General features: G+C 46.0%; 1 protein-coding gene and 1 long non-coding RNA gene across 3 annotated transcripts in view; both read left to right on the forward strand.

Moving 5' to 3' along the window:
* The window catches only part of LOC129459809 (zinc finger protein 850-like), a 283,509-nt gene that overhangs the window by 232,076 nt on the left and 31,717 nt on the right, over positions 1–19,716 (forward strand).
* On the forward strand, positions 5,738–19,358 carry LOC129459836 (uncharacterized). 2 transcript variants are annotated; one of them, XR_010115343.1, is made up of 4 exons: positions 5,738–5,865; positions 16,586–16,692; positions 17,677–17,789; positions 19,322–19,358. It is a non-coding gene; the product is annotated as an uncharacterized lncRNA (long non-coding RNA). The 2 variants fall into 2 exon arrangements; XR_008650081.2 differs by lacking the exon at positions 19,322–19,358 and adding an exon at positions 18,434–18,559.

Raw genomic sequence — 19,716 nt, forward strand, 5'->3', positions numbered from 1 at the left:
TGATTGGAGCACAGCTTGATTTTACACTTTTTTTTTTTTTTTTTGAGTCGGAGTTTCGCCCTTGTTGCCCAGGCTGGAGCGCAGTGGCGCGACCTTGGCTCACCGCAACCTCTGTCTCCCCGGTTCAAGCAATTCTCCTGCCTCAGCCTCCCCGGTAGCTGGGACTACAGGCGCCCGCCACCACACCCAGCTAATTTTTTGTATTTTTAGTAGAGACAGAGTTTCACCGTGTTAGCCAGGATGGTCTCAGATCTCCTGATCTCGTGATCCGCCTGCCTCGGTCTCCCAAAGTGGTGGGATTACAGGCGTGAGCCACCGCGCCTGGCCTCTGATTTTCTACATTTTAGGAGACAGGAAACATCAATCAATATATGGAAGATGTACATTGTCCAAGAAGGTGGGACAACTCGAAGCAGGGCGGGAGCTTCCAGGTCATAGGTAGATAAGGGACTAATGGTTGCAATTTTTCTGAGATTCTGTTTAGCCTTTTACCGGGGTATTTCCAGGTGTGTCTTTCCTAAGCTTGCCCAAGAGAAACTTGACACCAAGTTTGTATAATTTTAATCTATTTTTGCCAAATGTTTGTCTATTTCATAACATACAACAACAGGTAATTTAAGCAAAACCCTTATGGTTTTCAAGCACAATTATATTATAAGCTACACATGTATTCTTAGCAAGGTAAAAGCAATAGAAATAATGATGATAAAATAACAATTTTTCTGTGCATGAATAGCCCTTCAGCTGGTGATATCACACAGCCCACTGTTGAGGTTCCGAGTCCTACACCCAAATGCAGTCAAAAGATGGAAAATTGACTTGCACACATGGATCTGGTTTACAGGTTGGTTGTTGACTCTCACGCCATGATTCAGCAAACCTGTGAGGCTGTGACTTTACTAAGAAGACAAAGTTTCAGGAGGAATAGAGGCTCTGATGCAGTCCACTGCTGAGATTGTGACTCATGTACTTAGACTCAACATTCAGGAGGTGTTCACCCGCATACCTAGAACGGGGACATGTGTGGAATTATTATTATTTTCTTTTTCTTTTTTTCTTTTTTTTTTTTTTTTGAGACGGAGTCTTGCTCTGTCGCCCAGGCTGGAGTGCAGTGGCGCAGTCTTGGCTCACTGCAAGCTCCGCCTCCCGGGTTCACGCCATTCTCCCGCCTCAGCCTCTCCGAGTAGCTGGGACTACAGGCGCCCGCCACCACGCCTGGCTAATTTTTTTGTATTTTTAGTACAGACAGGGTTTCACCGTGGTCTTAATCTCCTGACCTCATGATCCGCCCGCCTCGGCCTCCCGAAGTGCTGGGATTACAAGCGTGAGCCACCGCGCCCGGCCTATTATTTTCCTTTTCTTTTGAGATGGAGTCTTGCTCTGTCAACCAGGTTGGAGTGCAGTGGTGTGATCTTAGCTCACTGCAACCTCCATCTCCTGGGTTCAAGCAATTCTCTTTTCTCAGCCTCCACAGTAACTGGGATTACAGGCATGCATCACAACGCCCAGATAATTTTTGTATTTTTAGTGGAGACAGGGTTTCGTCATGTTGGCCAGGCTGGTCTTGAACTCCTGACCTCAAGTGATCTGCCTGCCTCAGCCTCCCAAAGTGCTGGGATCACAGGTGTGAGCCACCACGCCTGGCCATGTGTGGAATTATTAATCTCACCTCTGGATCTTACTGCAGATGTTATTGTGACATATGCCTCTCCCAGCACCTGAGTGATTTGACTCTCCTGTGAGGTCTTAGCTGACAGATTGGATTGTGGCATATCACCTAGGTGATATGACACTCTTTGCCTGCCTTGGCACTACCTACTTGGGGCTTTGTGACATATGTCTGTGCTCATAACTAAGGTGATGGGATTCTCTTCTCTTACCTGGTCTCTGCTCACATGGGAGATAGTGACATATTGCTGGGCCCAATACCAAAGTGACATTACTTTTTTACCTTGACCCTTGACCCTCTTTTTTTTTTTTTTTTTGAGACGGAGTCTCGCTCTGTCCCCCAGGCTGGAGTGCAGTGGCGCAATCTCGTCTCACTGCAAGCTCCGCCTCCTGGGTTCACGCCATTCTCCTGCCTCAGCATCCCAAGTAGCTGGGACTACAGGCAGCCGCCACTATGCCCGGCTAATTTTTTGTATTTTTTTAGTAGAGACAGGGTTTCACCGTGTTAGCCAGGATGGTCTCGATCTCCTGACCTCGTGATCCGCCCGCCTCGGCCTCCCAAAGTGCTGGGATTACAGGCTTGAGCCAGCACGCAGCCCTCCTTGACCCTCTTCTCAGAAAACATTGTGACATATTGTTGGGCCCACCACCAACATGATGTGAGTCTCCTGCATGGTCTCTGACCACAGAGATCATCATGACATATCTCTGAAAGTTCAAAACTATTTGAAGCAATTATCTTGTTATGCCTGCTCTTTGCCCATAGGAGAGAATGTAACATTTCTGTGGGCCCAGCACCTAGTTTTTATAAGTGTGCCTGGGCCATGCCTACAAAAGAATGACTTATCCATGGGTCCAGCACACAGGTGATTCCATTCCACTGCCTTGATTATTGCCCACAAGAATCATTGTTACATATTTTTGGGCTCTCCTCCTAGATGATGTGAGACTGTTTTTCTTCCTGAGTCCTGTCCACAAAGGAGATTGTGACATATCACTTGACCCAGCACCTACGTGATCTGTCCCTTATCTGATGCCTTGGCCCTTCCCACTGGGCTGATTGTGACATACAGCTGGGCACAGCTTCTAGGTTATGTGACTCTTCTCTTCCTAAGTCCTACCCACAGGGAGCATTGTGACCTATCTCTAAACACTTCACCTAGCTAATGGGAATCTTTCATCTGGGCCCTCCCCAAAGAGGCTATTGTGACATGTTTGGATCAAGCACCTAGGAGATGTTGCTGTTCTCTCCTTCCTGTTACCTGTTACTGGCAGCGAATCCGTATAGGTACAGGTCTGCTGCAACCTCAATTCTTGCCTCCTCAAAGAAAAAAAAAACTCAACTGAGGGGCATAAGGCAGAAGGAGAGACCAAGGCAAGTAATAGAGCAGGAGTGAAAGTTTATTAGAACAGGAACAAAAGGAAAAAATGTACACTTGGAAGAGGACCAAGTGGATGGCTTAAAAGGCAAGTGCACGGTTTGACCTTTGGAGCTGGGATTTTGTATGTTGGCATACTTCTGGAGTCTTGCATTACTTCTGCCCATTCACCCAATTCCTGAGATCTTAATGGGAAGCTGCTGATCACCAGTTGCAGCTGTTTTCTATCTATTAAGAGACTGCCTTTCACTAGTGCCAGCTGTGCTGTAACCAATTATTACTTTAGAGGGATAGCTAACAACTGCCTCACCTGACCATCACCTGATCATTGACTGATGCTTCTCGTGTGTGTGTGGGGCCCTCACTTGCCCTGTCCATACCTGACTAGCTACCTACTGTAATGCTGCATGCATTGTGTATTGTGACATATAACAGGGCCCAATACCTAGGTGAGGTGACTCTACTGCAAGGGCCCTGCCCAACAGGGGTATTATGATATATTTTTACATTCATGATTTAGGTGATCTGCCTTTCTCTTTCTGCCAGACTCCTGCCAAAATGTGGAATGGTGACATATCACTGGCCCTAATGCCTAGGTAATGTGACTCCTGTCTTTTGCACGGGCCCCACATATTCTGAGTACTGTGACATATCACTGGGCCAAACATCTAGAAGATGGGAGGTGCCGGCCTGTGTACTGTAAACAGAACTTTAGCCCTACCACTCTCAAGATCCTCGTGACATATCTCTGCATTTGTCACCCAGGAGACGTGACTCTCCCCTGCTGCCTTCACCCTGCCCACAGAGAAGATTGTGACATAACATTGACCCAGCAACAGGATGATGTGTTTCCTTTTCCTAGGCCTTGCTCACAGGGACCATTGTGACATATCACTGGGCACAGCAGCCAGGTGCTGTGACTCTGCTGCCTGTGTCCTGCCTGTGTCCTGCTTTCAGAACAGGATTGTAACATAGAGCTGGCTGAGTACTCAGGTGATGTGACTCTTCTCTCTGTTTCCTGCCGTCAGAGAAGATTGCGATATATCTCTGGCCTAGCATCAAAGTGATGTGACTCTCCTGTCACTCTCTATCCACAGGTAGGACTATGAAGTATATCTTCGTTCAACTCATCAGTGAGATAATAACTTTCATACCTCAAACCAACCAATAGGAGAGACACTATCTTTTGAAGCTAGGCTTTGGGAAATAGATAAGATCCCATTTCTCCTCTCTGTATGAAGATCATAGTGGATGTCTGCTGTCTTATATATCACATCAGCCCCTCATGTGTTACAGAAGGTGTCATCACAGGGCCCAGCACACAGGTGACATGGCATTTCTTTTTGGTTTTTTTGAGACGGAGTCTCTCTCTGTCCCCCAGGCTGGAGTGCAGTGGCGTGATCTTGGTGCTCACTGCAATCTCTGCCTCCCGGGTTCAAGCAATTCTCTTATCTCAGCCTCCCCAGTAGCTGAGACTACAGGTGCCCACAACCACGCCTGGCTAATTTTTTGTATTTTTAGTAGAGACAGAGTTTCACCGTGTTAGCCAGAATGGTCTCGATCCCTGACCTCATGATCCACCTGCCTCAGCCTCCTAAAGTGCTGGGATTACAGGCGCGAGCCACCATGCCCAGCCAACATGGCATTTCTTGTATGCACACCCTGTCATCCATCAGGATTGTCACCCTCACACATGAACAGAGCCTACTGGTAAGGTCTTGAATCTCACACGTGAATGCAGTCTACAGTTGAAATTGTGATTGTCATATGTGAACATCCAGCTGCAGTTGGCATGGTGATTTTCAACCTAGCTCCTAGGCAGGTGAGGACTCTTTTATCTGGAACCAGCCCATTATAGAGATGTTGACTCTCATAACTGAGCTTAGCTCCACAGGTACAATCATGGTCCACACCATCATGAAGGTCGTAGAGCGGTTTGTAACTCTCACTAATACTGCAGAAAGTTCTCGGGTGGTACTGAGTCTTAAAGAACCTAGCACACAGGTGAGATTGTGACACTCATATGCAAATCCAGTCAACAGTAAAAATTGTCATCTTTTGACATGAACACTGCCCACTGTTGAGGCCCCAGGTCTTCCTCATTAAAACAGTTTAAAGGTACGAAATCGACTCTTATACATGGATTCAGTTCACAGGTGGGTTGGTGAGGCTCAGACCAATATTCAGCACACCTGTGAGTCTGTGACTCCAGTAAGCATCCACAGTCTGGAGGAGAAACTGAGGCCCTTGTAAATGAATCAAGTGCACCACTGAGACTGTGACTCTTGTACTTAGACTCAACATATAGAAGGTGTTTTATTGTTTGTTTGTTTTTGTTTTGTTTTTGTGACAGAGTCTCACTTTGTTACCCAGGCTGGAGTACAGTGTCATGATCTTGGCTGACTGCAACCTCCACCTCCTGGGTTTAAGCGATTCGCTTGCCTCAGCCTCCCAAGTAGCTGGGATTACAGGCATCCGCCACCATGCCTGGCTAATTTTTGTATTTTTAGTAGAGATGGGGTTTCACCATGTTGGCCAGACTGGTGGAGGTATTGACTCTCAAATTTAGAAATGGGACATGTGTAAGATTGTTAATCTAATCTCTAAATTGTCTCGCAGGTGTTATTGTGACAAACGCCTCTGCTTAGTAGTTGAGAGATTTGACTCTCCTGCCTGGGCCTGGTCCATAGATGCAATTGTGACATATGGCAGAACCAAGCACTTAGGAGATGTGACTCCATACTCCTGCCTTGGTGCTGCCCCTCGGGTTGGAGGGGGGAGGATTGCAACATATTACTGGGCCTTGCATCCAAGTAATGTAAGTCTTTCTTTTCTTGGCAATGCCCACAGGGGACACTGATATATTCCTGGGTCCCAAACCCAGTTTATGTTATTCCCCTATTTGTTCCCTGCCCACATGGGCCATTTCTACTAAAAATACAAAAATTAGTCAGGCATTGTGGCGGGTGTCTGTAATCACAGCTGCTTGGGAGGCTGAGGCAGGAGAACTGCTTGAATCCAGGAGGTGGATGTTGCAGTGAGCCAAGATTGAGCCACTGCACTCCCGCCTGGATGACAGAGTGAGACCCCGTCTCAAAAACAAAAAAACAAAAAAAAGTGACTGTCATATGTGAGCATCTGGTCAAATTTGGGGTAGCAAAACTTTTTTTTTTTTTTTTTGAGATGGAGTGTTGCTCTGTTGCTCATGCTGGAGTGCAGTGGCTTGATCTTGGCTCACCACAACCTCCACCTCCCAGGTTCAAGCAATTCTCCTACCTCAGCCTCCCGAGTAGCTGGGACTACATGCATGTGCCACCAAGCCTGGCTAATGTTTGTATTTTTAGTAGAGATGGGGTTTAACTATGTTGGCCAGTCTGGTCTTGAACTCCTGATCTTATGATCTGCCCACCTCGGCCTCCCAAAGTGCTGGGATTATAGGTGTGAGCCACCATCACCAGCCAGCAAAACATTTTTAAATGAAGCTCATAGGAAGATGAAGGCTATTCTATCTGGATTCAGAAAACTGAAAAAATGTTGACTCATACCTGGGCTTAATTACCTTAGATGCACTCATAGGTTTATACCAGCATGAAAGTCTCAGACTGGATTGTAACTCTCATTCAAACTGTATAAAGCCCTAGGATAGTACAAAGAGTCACGTAATAGGGCCAAGCACACAGGTGAGATTATCACACTCATGTGCACACCCTGCCAACAGTAAAGACTGTCATTCTCCCATATGAACATGGCCCACTGTTGAGACTTTGAACCTCACACACAAAGACAGCTGAAAGTTGGAAAATTGAATTACATATGTGGATCTGGTCCACAGATGTTTTGTTGACTCTCAAAGCAAGATTCAAGACACCTGTGAGCCTCTGACTCCACTAGGGGAACACAATTCACAGGAGAGATTGAGGCTTTCAAATACAGATCCAGCCCACCTTTGAGATGGTGACTCGTGTAATTAGACACAACATACAGCAGGTATTGACTCTCATACCTAGAACCAGGATATGTGTGGGATTCTTAATCTCATCCCTAGACCTTCTTGCACATGTGATTGTGACATATGCCTCTTCCCAGCACCTGAGTGATTTAACCTTTCTGCCTGGGCCCTACAGATGGAATTGTGGCATATCACTGAACTCATACCTAGGTGATGTGAGCCTATACTTTTGCCTTAGCACTTTTCACAGAGAGCATAGTGACATATCACTGGCCCTAGAACCCAGGTGAAGTGACTTTCCTCTATTGCTTGGTCTCTGCCCAAGAACAGATTGCGATATGTCACTGGGCTCATCACCTAGGTGGACCCAACACTTTCATAATGCAAATCTCCTGCTTGGGCTCGCCTACAGAGGTATTATATGTGTTCATGTATCACCTAGGTGATGTGACTCTCCTCTTCTGCCTGAACCCTGCTGAAAGGGAGAATTCTGACATATCACTGGGCCCAGAATCTAGGTTATGCTACTTTTCTGTTTTTCCTGGGCCCCACATATTTTAGGTATTGTTACATATTGCTAGGTGTCATTCCTTTGGGCTGGGATGCTCTGGCTTGCCCACAAGGGGCCTTGTAAAATATTTCTGTATCTGACATCTAAGATATGTGAATTTCCTCTTTTGCCTGCATCCTGTCCACAGAAAATGTTGTGATATATCGCTGGACCCAGGCACCAGGTGATGTGTGTCTCCTGCCAAGGCTGTGACCAGAGGGAGCATTGTGACATATCACTGAGTTCAGCACCTAGGTGATATGACTCTGCTGCCTGTGCTCTGCTTTCAGGAGGGGATTGTACTCTATCTGTGGCTGAGTATCTAGGTGATATGGCTCCTGTGTGGTTTCTGCCCTCAGGGAAGATTTTGACATATCCTTGCCAAAAACTTACTTGATGTGACTCTCCTGCTTGCTCCCTAGCCACAGGTAGAATTGTGACATATATTTTCGCCAGCTACCAGGTGCATTGGTTACCTCATACCTCAAACCAGCTAATAGAAGAGATACTACCTCCCATAGCTAGACTTAGGAAAATGAGTAAGACCATGGGTCTCCTCTTTGTGTAAATGCCATAAAGGATTACTGTTCTTTTACATATCATATAAAGCCCTCGAGGGGTACAGAAAATGTCATCACAGGGCACAATACAAGGTGAGATTGTGTTTCTTGTATGCAAATCCCATCAACTGTTAAGACTGTCACCCTCACACAAGGACAGAGCCCATTGGAGAGGTCCTGAATTTCACACATTGACACAGCCCACAGTTCAGATTGTGACTGTCATATGTGAACACCCAGCTACAATTGGGATGGTGATGTATTTCTAATTCTGGCAGGTTAGATCTCTTCTATCTGGACATATCCATCTGGAGAGATGTTGACTCTCATTACTGGGCTTGGGGCCACAGGTAGGATCATGGGTCTATATGAGCACAAATGTCGCAGAGCATATTGTGAGTTTAATGTATATTGTAGAAAGCCCTTTGGTGGTACAGAGGGTGTCCTAACAGAGCACAGCACGCAGGTGAGATTATGACACTCATATATACACCAAGCTGACAGTAAATATTGTCATTCTTCTGGATAAATACAGGCCACTGTTTAGGTTCTGAATCTCATACCCAAAGTAAGTTGAAATTGAAAAATTGATGCATAGGCCGGGCGCGGTGGCTCAAGCCTGTAATCCCAGCACTTTGGGAGGCCGAGGTGGGCGGATCACGAGGTCAGGAGATCGAGACCATCCTGGCTAACACAGTGAAACCCCATCTCTACTAAAAATACAAAAAATTAGCCGGACGTGTTGGCAGGCGCCTGTAGTCCCAGCTACTCGGGAGGCTGAGGCAGGAGAATGGCATGAACCCGGGAGGTGGAGCTTGCAGTGAGCCGAGATCGCGCCATTGCACTCCCGCCTGGGAGACAGAGCAAGACTCCGTCTCAAAAAAAAAAAAGAAAAATTGATGCATAAATGGATTCAGTTCACAGATGGATTGGTGACTCTCAGTCCCAGATCCAGCATATCTGTGAGGCGTTGACTTCACTAAAGGGACACTGTCTGCAGGAGGGATTAAGGCTTTTATGAACAGATTCAGTAAACTGTTGAGATTGTGGGTTATACACTTAGATCCAACATACAGGAGGTGGCGCCTCTTATACCTAAAACCAAGACGTGCAGGATTGTTAATCTCTTCTCTGGACCTTCCTGCAGCTGTGATTGTGACATATACCTCAGCCTAGCACTTGAGCAAATTTACTGTCCTGCCTGGGCTCAGCCCACAGATTGGATAGTGACATCTTGCTGCATCCAGCATTTAGTCAATGCGAATCTACACTCTTGTCTTGGTTCTGACCATAGAGAGAATTTTGACATATCACTGCTCCTTGCACATAGGCTATGTGACTCTCCTGCCTGTGTTTTGCCCACATTGTGACATATTGCTGAGTCTAGCACCCGGGTGATATGATCCTCCAGCCTTTCCTCTGCCTACACAAGACACCGTGACATATCTTTGGGTCCCTCACATGGGTGATGTGACTCTCCTGCCTCACCCTTGTTTCAAGGGATATTGTGACATAACTGCTGTAACCAGCACCTAGGTGATGTGGCTATTTTCCACTGTTTGGGCTGTGCCCAATGAGGAATTGTGAAGTGTCTCTCTGCCCAGTACCTAGGTGATTTGACTCTCCTCTTTTTCCTGGGCCCTGCATACATTGTGTATTTGAAAATATGGCTGAATCCAACAGCTAGGTGATGCAACTATCCTACGAAGGCCCTGCCTAGAGGTGTATTATGATGTATTTTTTATTTATTACTTAGGTGGTGTGACTATCTTCTTCTGCCTTGGCCCTGCCTAATTTGAGAATTGTGAAATATCACTGGACCCGGTACCTAAGTTATGTAATTCTCTTCTATTGCCTGGGCCCTACATATTTTGGGTATTTTGACATATCACTGCACCAAACACCAAAGAGATAAGAAGCTCCTGCCTAGGCTATGCCTACAGCGGCCCTTGTGACATATCTCTGAATTCATTATGTATGAGATGTGAGTCTCCTCTTCCGCTTGCACTCTTTCTATAGAAAGATTATGACATATCACTGGGCCCAGCAATTAGGTGAGGTGTCTATTCTGCTTGGACCTTGCCCACTGGGAGCATTGTGACATATTGCTGGGCCCAGCACTGAGGTGATGTGACTCTCCTTTCTGGACCCTGCCTTTAGGAAGAATTGTGACATATCGCTAGCCCAAAACCAAAGTGATGAAACTTTCTTGCTTACTCTATAACCACAGGTAGGATTGTGACATGTACCTTTGGCCAGCTCACAGGTATGATTATGATTGATACCTTGAATTAGCCAATAGAGGAAATACTATCTCTCACAGAAAGGCTTAGGGGAAATGGATAAATCCTTTGGTCTCTATACAAAGGTTGTAGATGAGTGCCACTGTCTCACATGTCATATAACGCCTTTGGGTGTCATACAGTGTCATCACAGGGCCCAGCACACAGGTGAGATTGTGTTTTTCATGTGCACACTGTGCCAACCATTAGGATTGATACTCTCATGAATAAACAGAGCACACTTCCGAGGTCCTAAATCTCACACACAGATGCAGTTCAAAGTTGGAATTGTGATGGTCATATGTAAACATCCAGCCACAGTTGAGATGGTTATTCATTTCTAAACCTAGCTAATAGGCAGGGGAGAACTCTTCTATGTAAACCCAGTTACTTGGAGAGATGTTGACTCTCATACTTGGGCTTAATTTCACAGGTACAGTCATTGGTCCATAGTAACATAAAGGTCTCAGAGTGGAATGCCACTTTCATGTATATCATATAAATTTATCGGATGGTACACAGATTGCCCTAACAAGGCCCAGCACACAGGTGAAATTGTGACACACATATTCACACACAGATGACAGTAAAAATTGTCATCCTTCCACATGAATACAGCCCTCAGTTGAGGTTCTAAACCTCACATCCAGAAGAACTCACAAATTGAATAATTGACTCTCATACATGGATCCAGTCCACAGGTGTGTTGATGACTAAGACCAAGATAGACACACCTTAGAGGCTGCAACTTCACCAAGGGGACACATTCTGCAGGAGGGATTGAGTCTCCCATGCAAGGGTCCAGTCTACAGTTGAGATTGTGACTCATGTACTTTTACCTGACATACAGGAGATGTTGATTCTCATACCTAAATCCAGGACATTTGGGAGACTGTTAGTCATATCTATGGACTTTCTTGCAGGTGTAATTGTGGCATATGTTTCTGCCTAGTACCTGAGTGATTTGACTTTCCTGCATGACCCAAGCCCACAGATGTGATTGTTACATATCAGTGGGGCCAGCACCTAGGTGATGCAATTACATTTTTCTCCCTTAGTGCTGTTTGCAGTGGGGCATTGTGATGTATCACTGAACCCAGCACCCAGGTTGTGAGACTCTTCTGCCTGTGCCCTGCCCAGATATGCCATTGTGCTATATTGCTGCATCCAGCACTATGGTCATGTAACCCTCTTGCCTGGGCTCTGCCTACAGAGGGAATTGTGACATATCTCTGCCCCTATTACTCAGGTGATGTGACTCTTCTCCTGCATAGTCCCTGCTCACCAGAGGGATTTTGTCTAATTCTTAGGCCCAGCACCTAGCTGATATGATTCTTCTTTCTAGGTCCTGCCTGTAGGGGAGATAGTGACATATCACTGGGCTCAACACCAAGGTGATGTTTTTCTTCTGCTTTGGCCCTGCCCTTGAAAGGCATTGTGATGTATTGCTGAACCCAGCACCAAGGTGATGCCCAGTTCTTGCCTGAATCCTGCCCACAGGAGGCAATGTGACTTATCTCTGGGTCCATCAACAATTCGATGTAACTTTACTCTTTTGCCTGGGCTTTTAGCATAGGAGAGATTGTGATATATCTCCATGACCTAGGTTACATGACTGCCCTCTTCTGCCTGGGCCATGCCCACAAAAGGTAGAGTGACTTTTCACTGGGCTCAGCACACAGGTGATGTAATTCTTCCTCCTGGTCACTGCTCACAGGGTTTATTTTTTTTATTTTTTTATTTTTTGAGATGGAGTCTTGCTCTGTCACCCAGGCTGGAGTGCAATGGCGCAATCTCAGCTCACTGCAAGCTCCGCCTCCCGGGTTCACGCCATTCTCCTGCCTCAGCCTCTCCGAGTAGCTGGGACTACAGGCGTCCGCCACCACGCCCGGCTAATTTTTTGTATTTTTAGTAGAGACGGGGTTTCACCGTGGTCTCGATCTCCTGACCTTCTGATCCGCCCGCCTCGGCCTCCCAAAGTGCTGGGATTACAAGCGTGAGCCACCGTGCCCGGCCTACACAGGGTTTATTATGACATATCTTTAGGCCCATCGCCTAGGTGATATGACTATAGTTTTCTTCCTAGGACCTTTTGACAGAGAGGACTTTGATATGTCACTTGGCCCAGCACCTATGTGATGTGACTCCTCTCATAACTGACCCCTGCCATCTAGGGTGATTTTGACATACAGCTGATCCCAGTTTTTAAATTACATCACTCTTTTTTACTTTCTGAGTCCTAACCATGGAAAGCATTGCAACATATCTCTTGGCCTCTGATGTACAATATGTAACTATCCTGCCTAAAACTTATTTTCAGGGGGTGTTGTAACATATTGCTGGACCCACCATCTAGGTGATGTGACTGTCCCATACTGCAATGGGCTCTGAGCAAAATGAGACTGTGATGTATCATTATGACCCTATCACCTAAGTGAAGTGATTCTCCTCTTTTTCCCAGGCCCTGCATACATTGTGTATTGTGACATATGTGTGGGTCAAACACCTAGGTGATTCGACTCTTCGGCTTTCATACAGGGTACTATGACATGTCTTTTCATTTATTGCCTGTGTTATGTGACTCTCCTTTTCTGCCTGGGCCATGCCAAAAGGGGGGACTGTAATATGTCACTGGACCAAGCACCTAGGCGATGTGACTCTCCTATTTTATCTGGCCCCCGCATATTTTTAGTATTCTGATATATGGCTGGGCCCAACACCTAGGGGTTGGAAAGCTCCTGCCTCTGCCACGCTCACAGTGGACCTCGTGACATATCTCTGCACGTGTCCCTTAAAAGATGTGACCCTTTTCTGCCTGCACGCTGCCCATAGGAAAGATTGTGAAATACTGATGGGCCCCCAAACGAGGTGGTGTGTCTCTCCTGCCTAGGCCTTGTTCACAGGGAGAATTGTCACATATCACTGGACTCAGCACCCAAGTGATTTGACTCTGCTGCCTGTGCCCTGCTTTCATTAGAGGATATTCACATATCCCTGGCAGAAAACCAGATGATGTGACTCTTCTTCCTGGTCCCTTCTCTCAGAGAATATTATTATATATTCCTGACTCAAGACCCAGGTAATGTGACTCTCCTGCTTCCTTCCTATCCGCAGGTGGGATTGTGACATATGTCTTTGTTCAGATCATAGATGCAATAATGACTCTAATACCTCAGACCATCCAATAAGAGATATACTGTCTCTTCTAGCTAGGCTTAGAGAAACAGGTAAGATCCTGTTTGCATAAAAATAATACCAAATTACCACTCTCTTGCTTATGGTATAAAGCAGTTTGATGGTACAGTAAGTGTCATCATATGGCCCGGCACACAAGTGATACGGTGTTTCTCATATGCACACCCTGTGAACCATTAGAATTGTCACCCTCACATATGAACAGAGCCCACTTTTGAGAGCACAGGTAAAACTGTGACTCTCCTATGCACACTCAGCCAACAGTAAACATTGTCACCCTTCTAAATGGAAACCATCCACTGTTGAGGCTGTGAATCTCACACGTGGAGGTAGTCAAAAGTTGGAATTGTGACTCTCATACGTGGATCTGGTCCATAGGTAGAATGGTGACTCAGTGAACAGGATTCAGCACAGCTGTGAGGCTGTGATTCAGATATTGAGACTCAGTTTGCATTTGAAATTGTGTCTTCAGGCAGGAATACAGTCCACCATTAAGACTGTGACTCATGTACTTGGACCAAACTTAAAGGAGGTCTTGACTTTCATACCTGGAGCCAGAAAATGTATGGAATTTTGAATCTCATTTCTGGACCTGCTTGCGGGCATGATTGTGACATATACCTTGGTCCAGCACCTGAGTGATTTGACTATCCTGCCTGGGTAAAGCCTCAAAATGGAATTGTGACATATGCCTGGTGCAAGCATCTAAGGTATTTTACTCTCCTGCATAGACCCTGTCCTCAGGGAGAATTGTGACATATTGCTGGACCCATTGCCTATGTTATATATTCTCTCCTGCCTGGGCCCTTTACACAGGGTGGATTGTGACATATTGCTGTGTCCTGCATGCAGATAATGTGACTTTCCTGCCTGAACTCTGCCCACAGAAGGCACTGTGAAATACTGCTGGGCCCAGTACCCAGGTTATGTGACTTTACTGCCACAGCCCTGCCCACAGAGTGGATATTGACATATTTTTGGTCCAGCATTCAGGTGATCTGAATCTCTTGCCTGGTCCATTCACACAGATTAAATTTAGACATAAGTATTTTCAAGCTCTTAGACATTATAGTCAAGCTTATATGGGAACCCAGCCAATAAGAGTAATTTTGACTCTCTTAGCTAGACTTTGGACGGTGGGTAGAGTCCTGGATCACCCACGTTTAGAAAGATCACAGAGGTTTATAAAATTTATGCATAACTGGCCAGGTGCAGTGGCTCACGCCTGTAATCCCAGCCCTCTGGGGGGCCAAGGCGGGTGGATCACCTGAGGTCAGGAGTTCAAGACCAGCCTGGCTAATATGGCAAAACCCCATCTGTACTAAAAATACAAAAAATAGCCAGGTGTGGTGGTGTGTGTCTGTAATCCCAGCTACTCAGGAGGCTGAGGCAGGAGAATCACTTGACCCTGGGTGGCAGAAGTTGCAGTGAGCTGATATCATGCCATTGTACTCCAGCCTGGGTGAAAAGAACGAGACTCCATCTCAAAAAAAATTATGCATAATTTATAAATACTTTGTGTGCTACAGAGAATGTAATAATAGAGTCTACCACACAGGTGAGATTGTGACTTCTCACAGGCATACCAAGCCAACAGTTAGGATTGTCACTTCCAAACATGAAAGAAGCACACTGGTGATGTCCTGAACCTCACATGCAGATGCAGTTCACAGTTAAAATTCTGACTGTCATATGTAAATCTGAGAACAGGTTGAAAGGTGACTGATTTTTGGACCCAGCTCAGAGGCACAGTGATTAGTTACATACCTGGACCTAGCAAATAGGAGATATATTGACTCGTATAGGTAGCCTTCAAGCAATGGGCAAGGTCCTGGGCTTTCTACTTGTATGAAGGTCACAGTAGATTGTAAAACTCATGCATATTCTATGATCCCTTCTGATGGTACAGAGAGTGTCATAACAGTTTCCAGCACAAAGTTAAAATTGTGATTCTTGGCTGGGGGCTGTGGTTCATGCCTGTAATTCCATCAGTTTGGGAGGCTGAGGCAGGCGGATCATGAGGTCAGGAGATTGAGACCATCCTGGCTAACATGGAGAAACCCTGTCTCTACTAAAAATACAAAAAATTAGCTGGGTGTGGTGGTGGGCACCTGTAGTCCCAGCTACTCAGGAAGCTGAGGCAGGAGAATGGCATGAACCCAGGAGGTGAAGCTCGCAGTGAGCTGAGATCACGCCACTGCACTCCAGCCTGGGCAACAGAGTGAGACTCCATCTCAAAAAAAAAAAAAAAAAAAAAATTGTGATTCTCATAGGCATACCCAGCCAACAATGAGGATTATCATTCTCACAAATGGAAAAAGACTTCTGGCTTGGTCCTAAGTATCATATGTGGATGCAGTCCACAGTTGAAATGGTGACTGTTATAGTTGGATCTGGCCACAGGTGGAATGGTGCCTCACTTCTGTACCCAACTCACAGGCACAGTGAGAACTCTCACACCTGGATCTAGCCAATAAGAGAGATGTTAACTCTTATTCCTGGGCTTAGGACAATGGGTAAGATTATGAGTTTATACCAGCACATAGATCCAAGAGTGGGTTGTGGCTCTCAGGCATGCCGTATAAAGCCCTCTTGTGTCACCAAGAGTGTGGCAACAGGGCCCAGTGCACATGTGAGACAGTGACTCTGGTATGCATGCCCAGTTCACAGTAAGAATTTTCACCCTCTTAAATAGCCACAGTCCACTGTTGAGGTTCTGAATCTCAAACTCGAAGGAGCTGAAAGTTAGAATTGTGACTCTCATATGAGGATCAGTTCCACAGACAAGATAGTGAATCTTGGACCAACATTCAACACACTGGTGAGGCTGTGACTCTTCTACCAGGACACAGTCTAAGAATTGAGGCTGTCATGCACAAATCCAGTCTACTATTGAGATTCTGACTCGCATACTTAGACCAAACACTCAGAAGATCTTGACTATGATCCCCAGAGCTGGACATGTTTGGGATTGTTTATCTCATCCCTGAATCTTTCTGCAGGTGTGATTGTGGCATATGTCTTTGCCCATACCCTGAGTGATTTTAGTTCCCTGCCTGAGCCCAGCCCACAGATGGAATTGTGACATATACCAAGGCCAAGCACCAGGGTAATATGACTCTTCTCATCTGCCTGAACCTGTCACTTAGAAGTAATTGTGACATATTTCTGAATCTAGCACGTAGGTGATGTGACTCTCCTCTTGTGCCTAGGCCTTGCCTACAGGAAAGATTGTGTCATATCACTGAGCCCAGTACCTAGGTGATGTGTTTCTTCTGCCGTAGTTCTCCCCACATAAGACATTGTGATGTATTTCTGGGCCAATTACATAAGTTAACTGAGTCTTTGCTTATGCCTGGGTCTCATCCTCAGAAGAACTTATGACATGTTGCTGGACCCAGCACCTAGGTAATTTGAGTCTTCTCTGCTGCCTGGCCCCTGCCAACAGAAGGGATTTTAAACTATTGCTAAAAGGCCGGGCGCGGTGGCTCACGCTTGTAATCCCAGCACTTTGGGAGTCCGAGGCGGGCGGATCACGAGGTCAGCAGATCGAGACCACGGTGAAACCCCGTCTCTACTAAAAATACAAACAAAAATTAGCCGGGCGTGGTGGCGGGCGCCTGTAGTCCCAGCTACGCGGAGAGGCTGAGGCAGGAGAATGGCCCGAACCCGGGAGGCGGAGCTTGCAGTGAGCTGCACTCCAGCCTGGGCGACAGAGCGAGACTCCGTCTCAAAAAAAAAAAACTATTGCTTAACCTAGCACATAAATTTTGTGACTCACTTCTTTTGCTAAGACCTGTTAACCATGGGAATTACAACATATTGCTGAAACCAGGATAATGCAACAATCCTCTTTTGCCTGGGCCTTGCCCATAGTGGGCATTGTTACATATTACTGGGCCCATCTTCTAAGTAATGTGACTGTCCTCTTCTGCTTGGGACCTGCCAATATGAAAAATTGTGGAATATCGCTGGGCCCAGAACCCAGCTGGTGGGACTCTCTTGTTTCTTGATCCTGCTCATAGTGCAGATTGAGATATTCCTGTCCTAGCATCCAAGTGATGTGACTCTTCTGCCTGGTTCCTACCTACAGGTGGGATTGTGACATACACCTGGGACATGCTCACTGGTGCAATGATGACAGTCATACTTCAACCCACCAAACAGGAGAAATATTGATTCTCTCTACTAGGCTTTGGGCAACAGGTAAAGTCTTTGTCTGTTACTTGCATGAAAGGTCAGAGAAAATTACAGTACTCATGTAAATTGTATAAAGCTTTCAGTTGGTGCAGAGAATGTCATAACAAAGCCCAGCACACAGGTGAAATTTTGACTCTCAAATGCACACCCAGCCAATAGTCAGAATTTTTACCCACACGCATGTTTTTAGCCTACAGTTAAGGTTCCAAATCTCACATGTAAATGCAGTTCACAGTCGGAATTGTGACTGGTATATGTAGATCTAGCCACAGGTAGGATGGTAATTCACTTCTGAACCCAGCTGACAGGTGTAATGATGACTCTAATACCTGGATGCAGCAAATTAGAGAGAGGTTGACTCTAATACCTGTGCTTAGGGCAAGGGTACAATCATGGGTCATAACAGCACAAGAGTCTCAGAGCAGATTGTGACTCTCAGGAATATTATACAAAGCCTTTGAGTGGTACACGGAGTGTCATAACAGTACCAATCACGGAGGTGACATTGTGATTCTTATATGCACACCCACCCAAAAGTAAAAGTTGTCACTGTCCCACAGGGACACTGCTCACCTTGAGGTTCTGAATCTGATACTAAGAGGCAATCTAAAGTTAAAATTGTGACTCTCATACATGGATCCCATCCACAGGTGGGGTAGTGACTCTTGAGAAAGAATTCAACATGCCCGTGAGCCTGTGACTTTCATACCAGGACACTGTCTTTGGGTGGGATTGGGACTCTCATTCACAGATTCAATATATCATTGAAATGGTGAGTCCTGTACTTGCACATAACTCACAGGAAGTGTTGACTCTCATACCTAAGCTGAGACATGTGCAGAATTATAAATCTAACCACAGAAGCTTCATGAATGTGTGATTTTTACAGACCCATTTGCCTAGCGTTTGAGTAATTCCACTAGTCTGTGTAGACCAAGCCCTTAGATGGTGTTGTGACATGAATTGAGTCAAGAATCTAGGTGATGTAACTTTCTTTCCTGGGTGCTGCCCTCAAAGGAGATTTTGACATGTTGCTGGGCCCAGCACATTAGTGATGTGATTCTTTTCTCCTGCCTGGTTCCTACACACTGGGAGCATTGTGTCATGTCACTGGGCCCAACACCTAGGTGATATGACTCTCCTCCCATGTCTGGGCCCTGTCCACATTAGGGATTGCGACATATCACTGGGCCCAGCACCCAGGTGAAGTGAATATCCTCTCCTGTTTGGCTTCTGCATACAGGCGGCATGGTGACATATTGCAGTGCCCAACATTATGATAATGTGATTTTACTGCATGGGCAGTGTTCACAGGAGGGTATTGTGACATATAACTGGACCCAGCACCTAGATAATGTGACTCTCCTCCCCTGCCCAGGCCCTGCTTATAGAGCAAATTATGACATATTGCTGAGTCTAGCACCTAGGTGACGTGACTCTCCTGCCTTAGCCTTGCTCACAGGGGACATTTTCACATATCTTTGGGTTCATCACCTAGATGATGTGACTCTCTTCTTCTGCCTGTGCTTTACCCACAGGAAAGCTTGGATCATATCACTGGGCTGAGCATCCAGGTAATGTGATTCTGTTTTTGAGCCTTGCCCATGGGGGTCATTGTGACATTTCACTAGGCCCAGCATTTAGGTGATGTGACTCTCTTGCCTGGGTCCTGCCCATAAGGGAACTGTGAAATATTTCTGGTCCAGCGCCCAGGGGATGTGATGCTCTAGCCTGGTCTCTGCTCCCAGGTGGAATTGTGACATGTACCTATGCCCGGCTAACACAGATGAGGATGACTCTTGTACCTGGACTCAGCTAATAGGAGAGATTGTAACTTTCATAGCCAACATTAGGGCAACCAGTAATGTCCTGGGTTTCCTAATTGTATGAATATCAAAAATGATTACATCACTTACTCATATTACATAAAGCA

Source organism: Symphalangus syndactylus, chromosome 13 (assembly GCF_028878055.3).
Source record: "Symphalangus syndactylus isolate Jambi chromosome 13, NHGRI_mSymSyn1-v2.1_pri, whole genome shotgun sequence".
In the NCBI taxonomy this organism is placed as follows: domain Eukaryota; kingdom Metazoa; phylum Chordata; class Mammalia; order Primates; family Hylobatidae; genus Symphalangus; species Symphalangus syndactylus.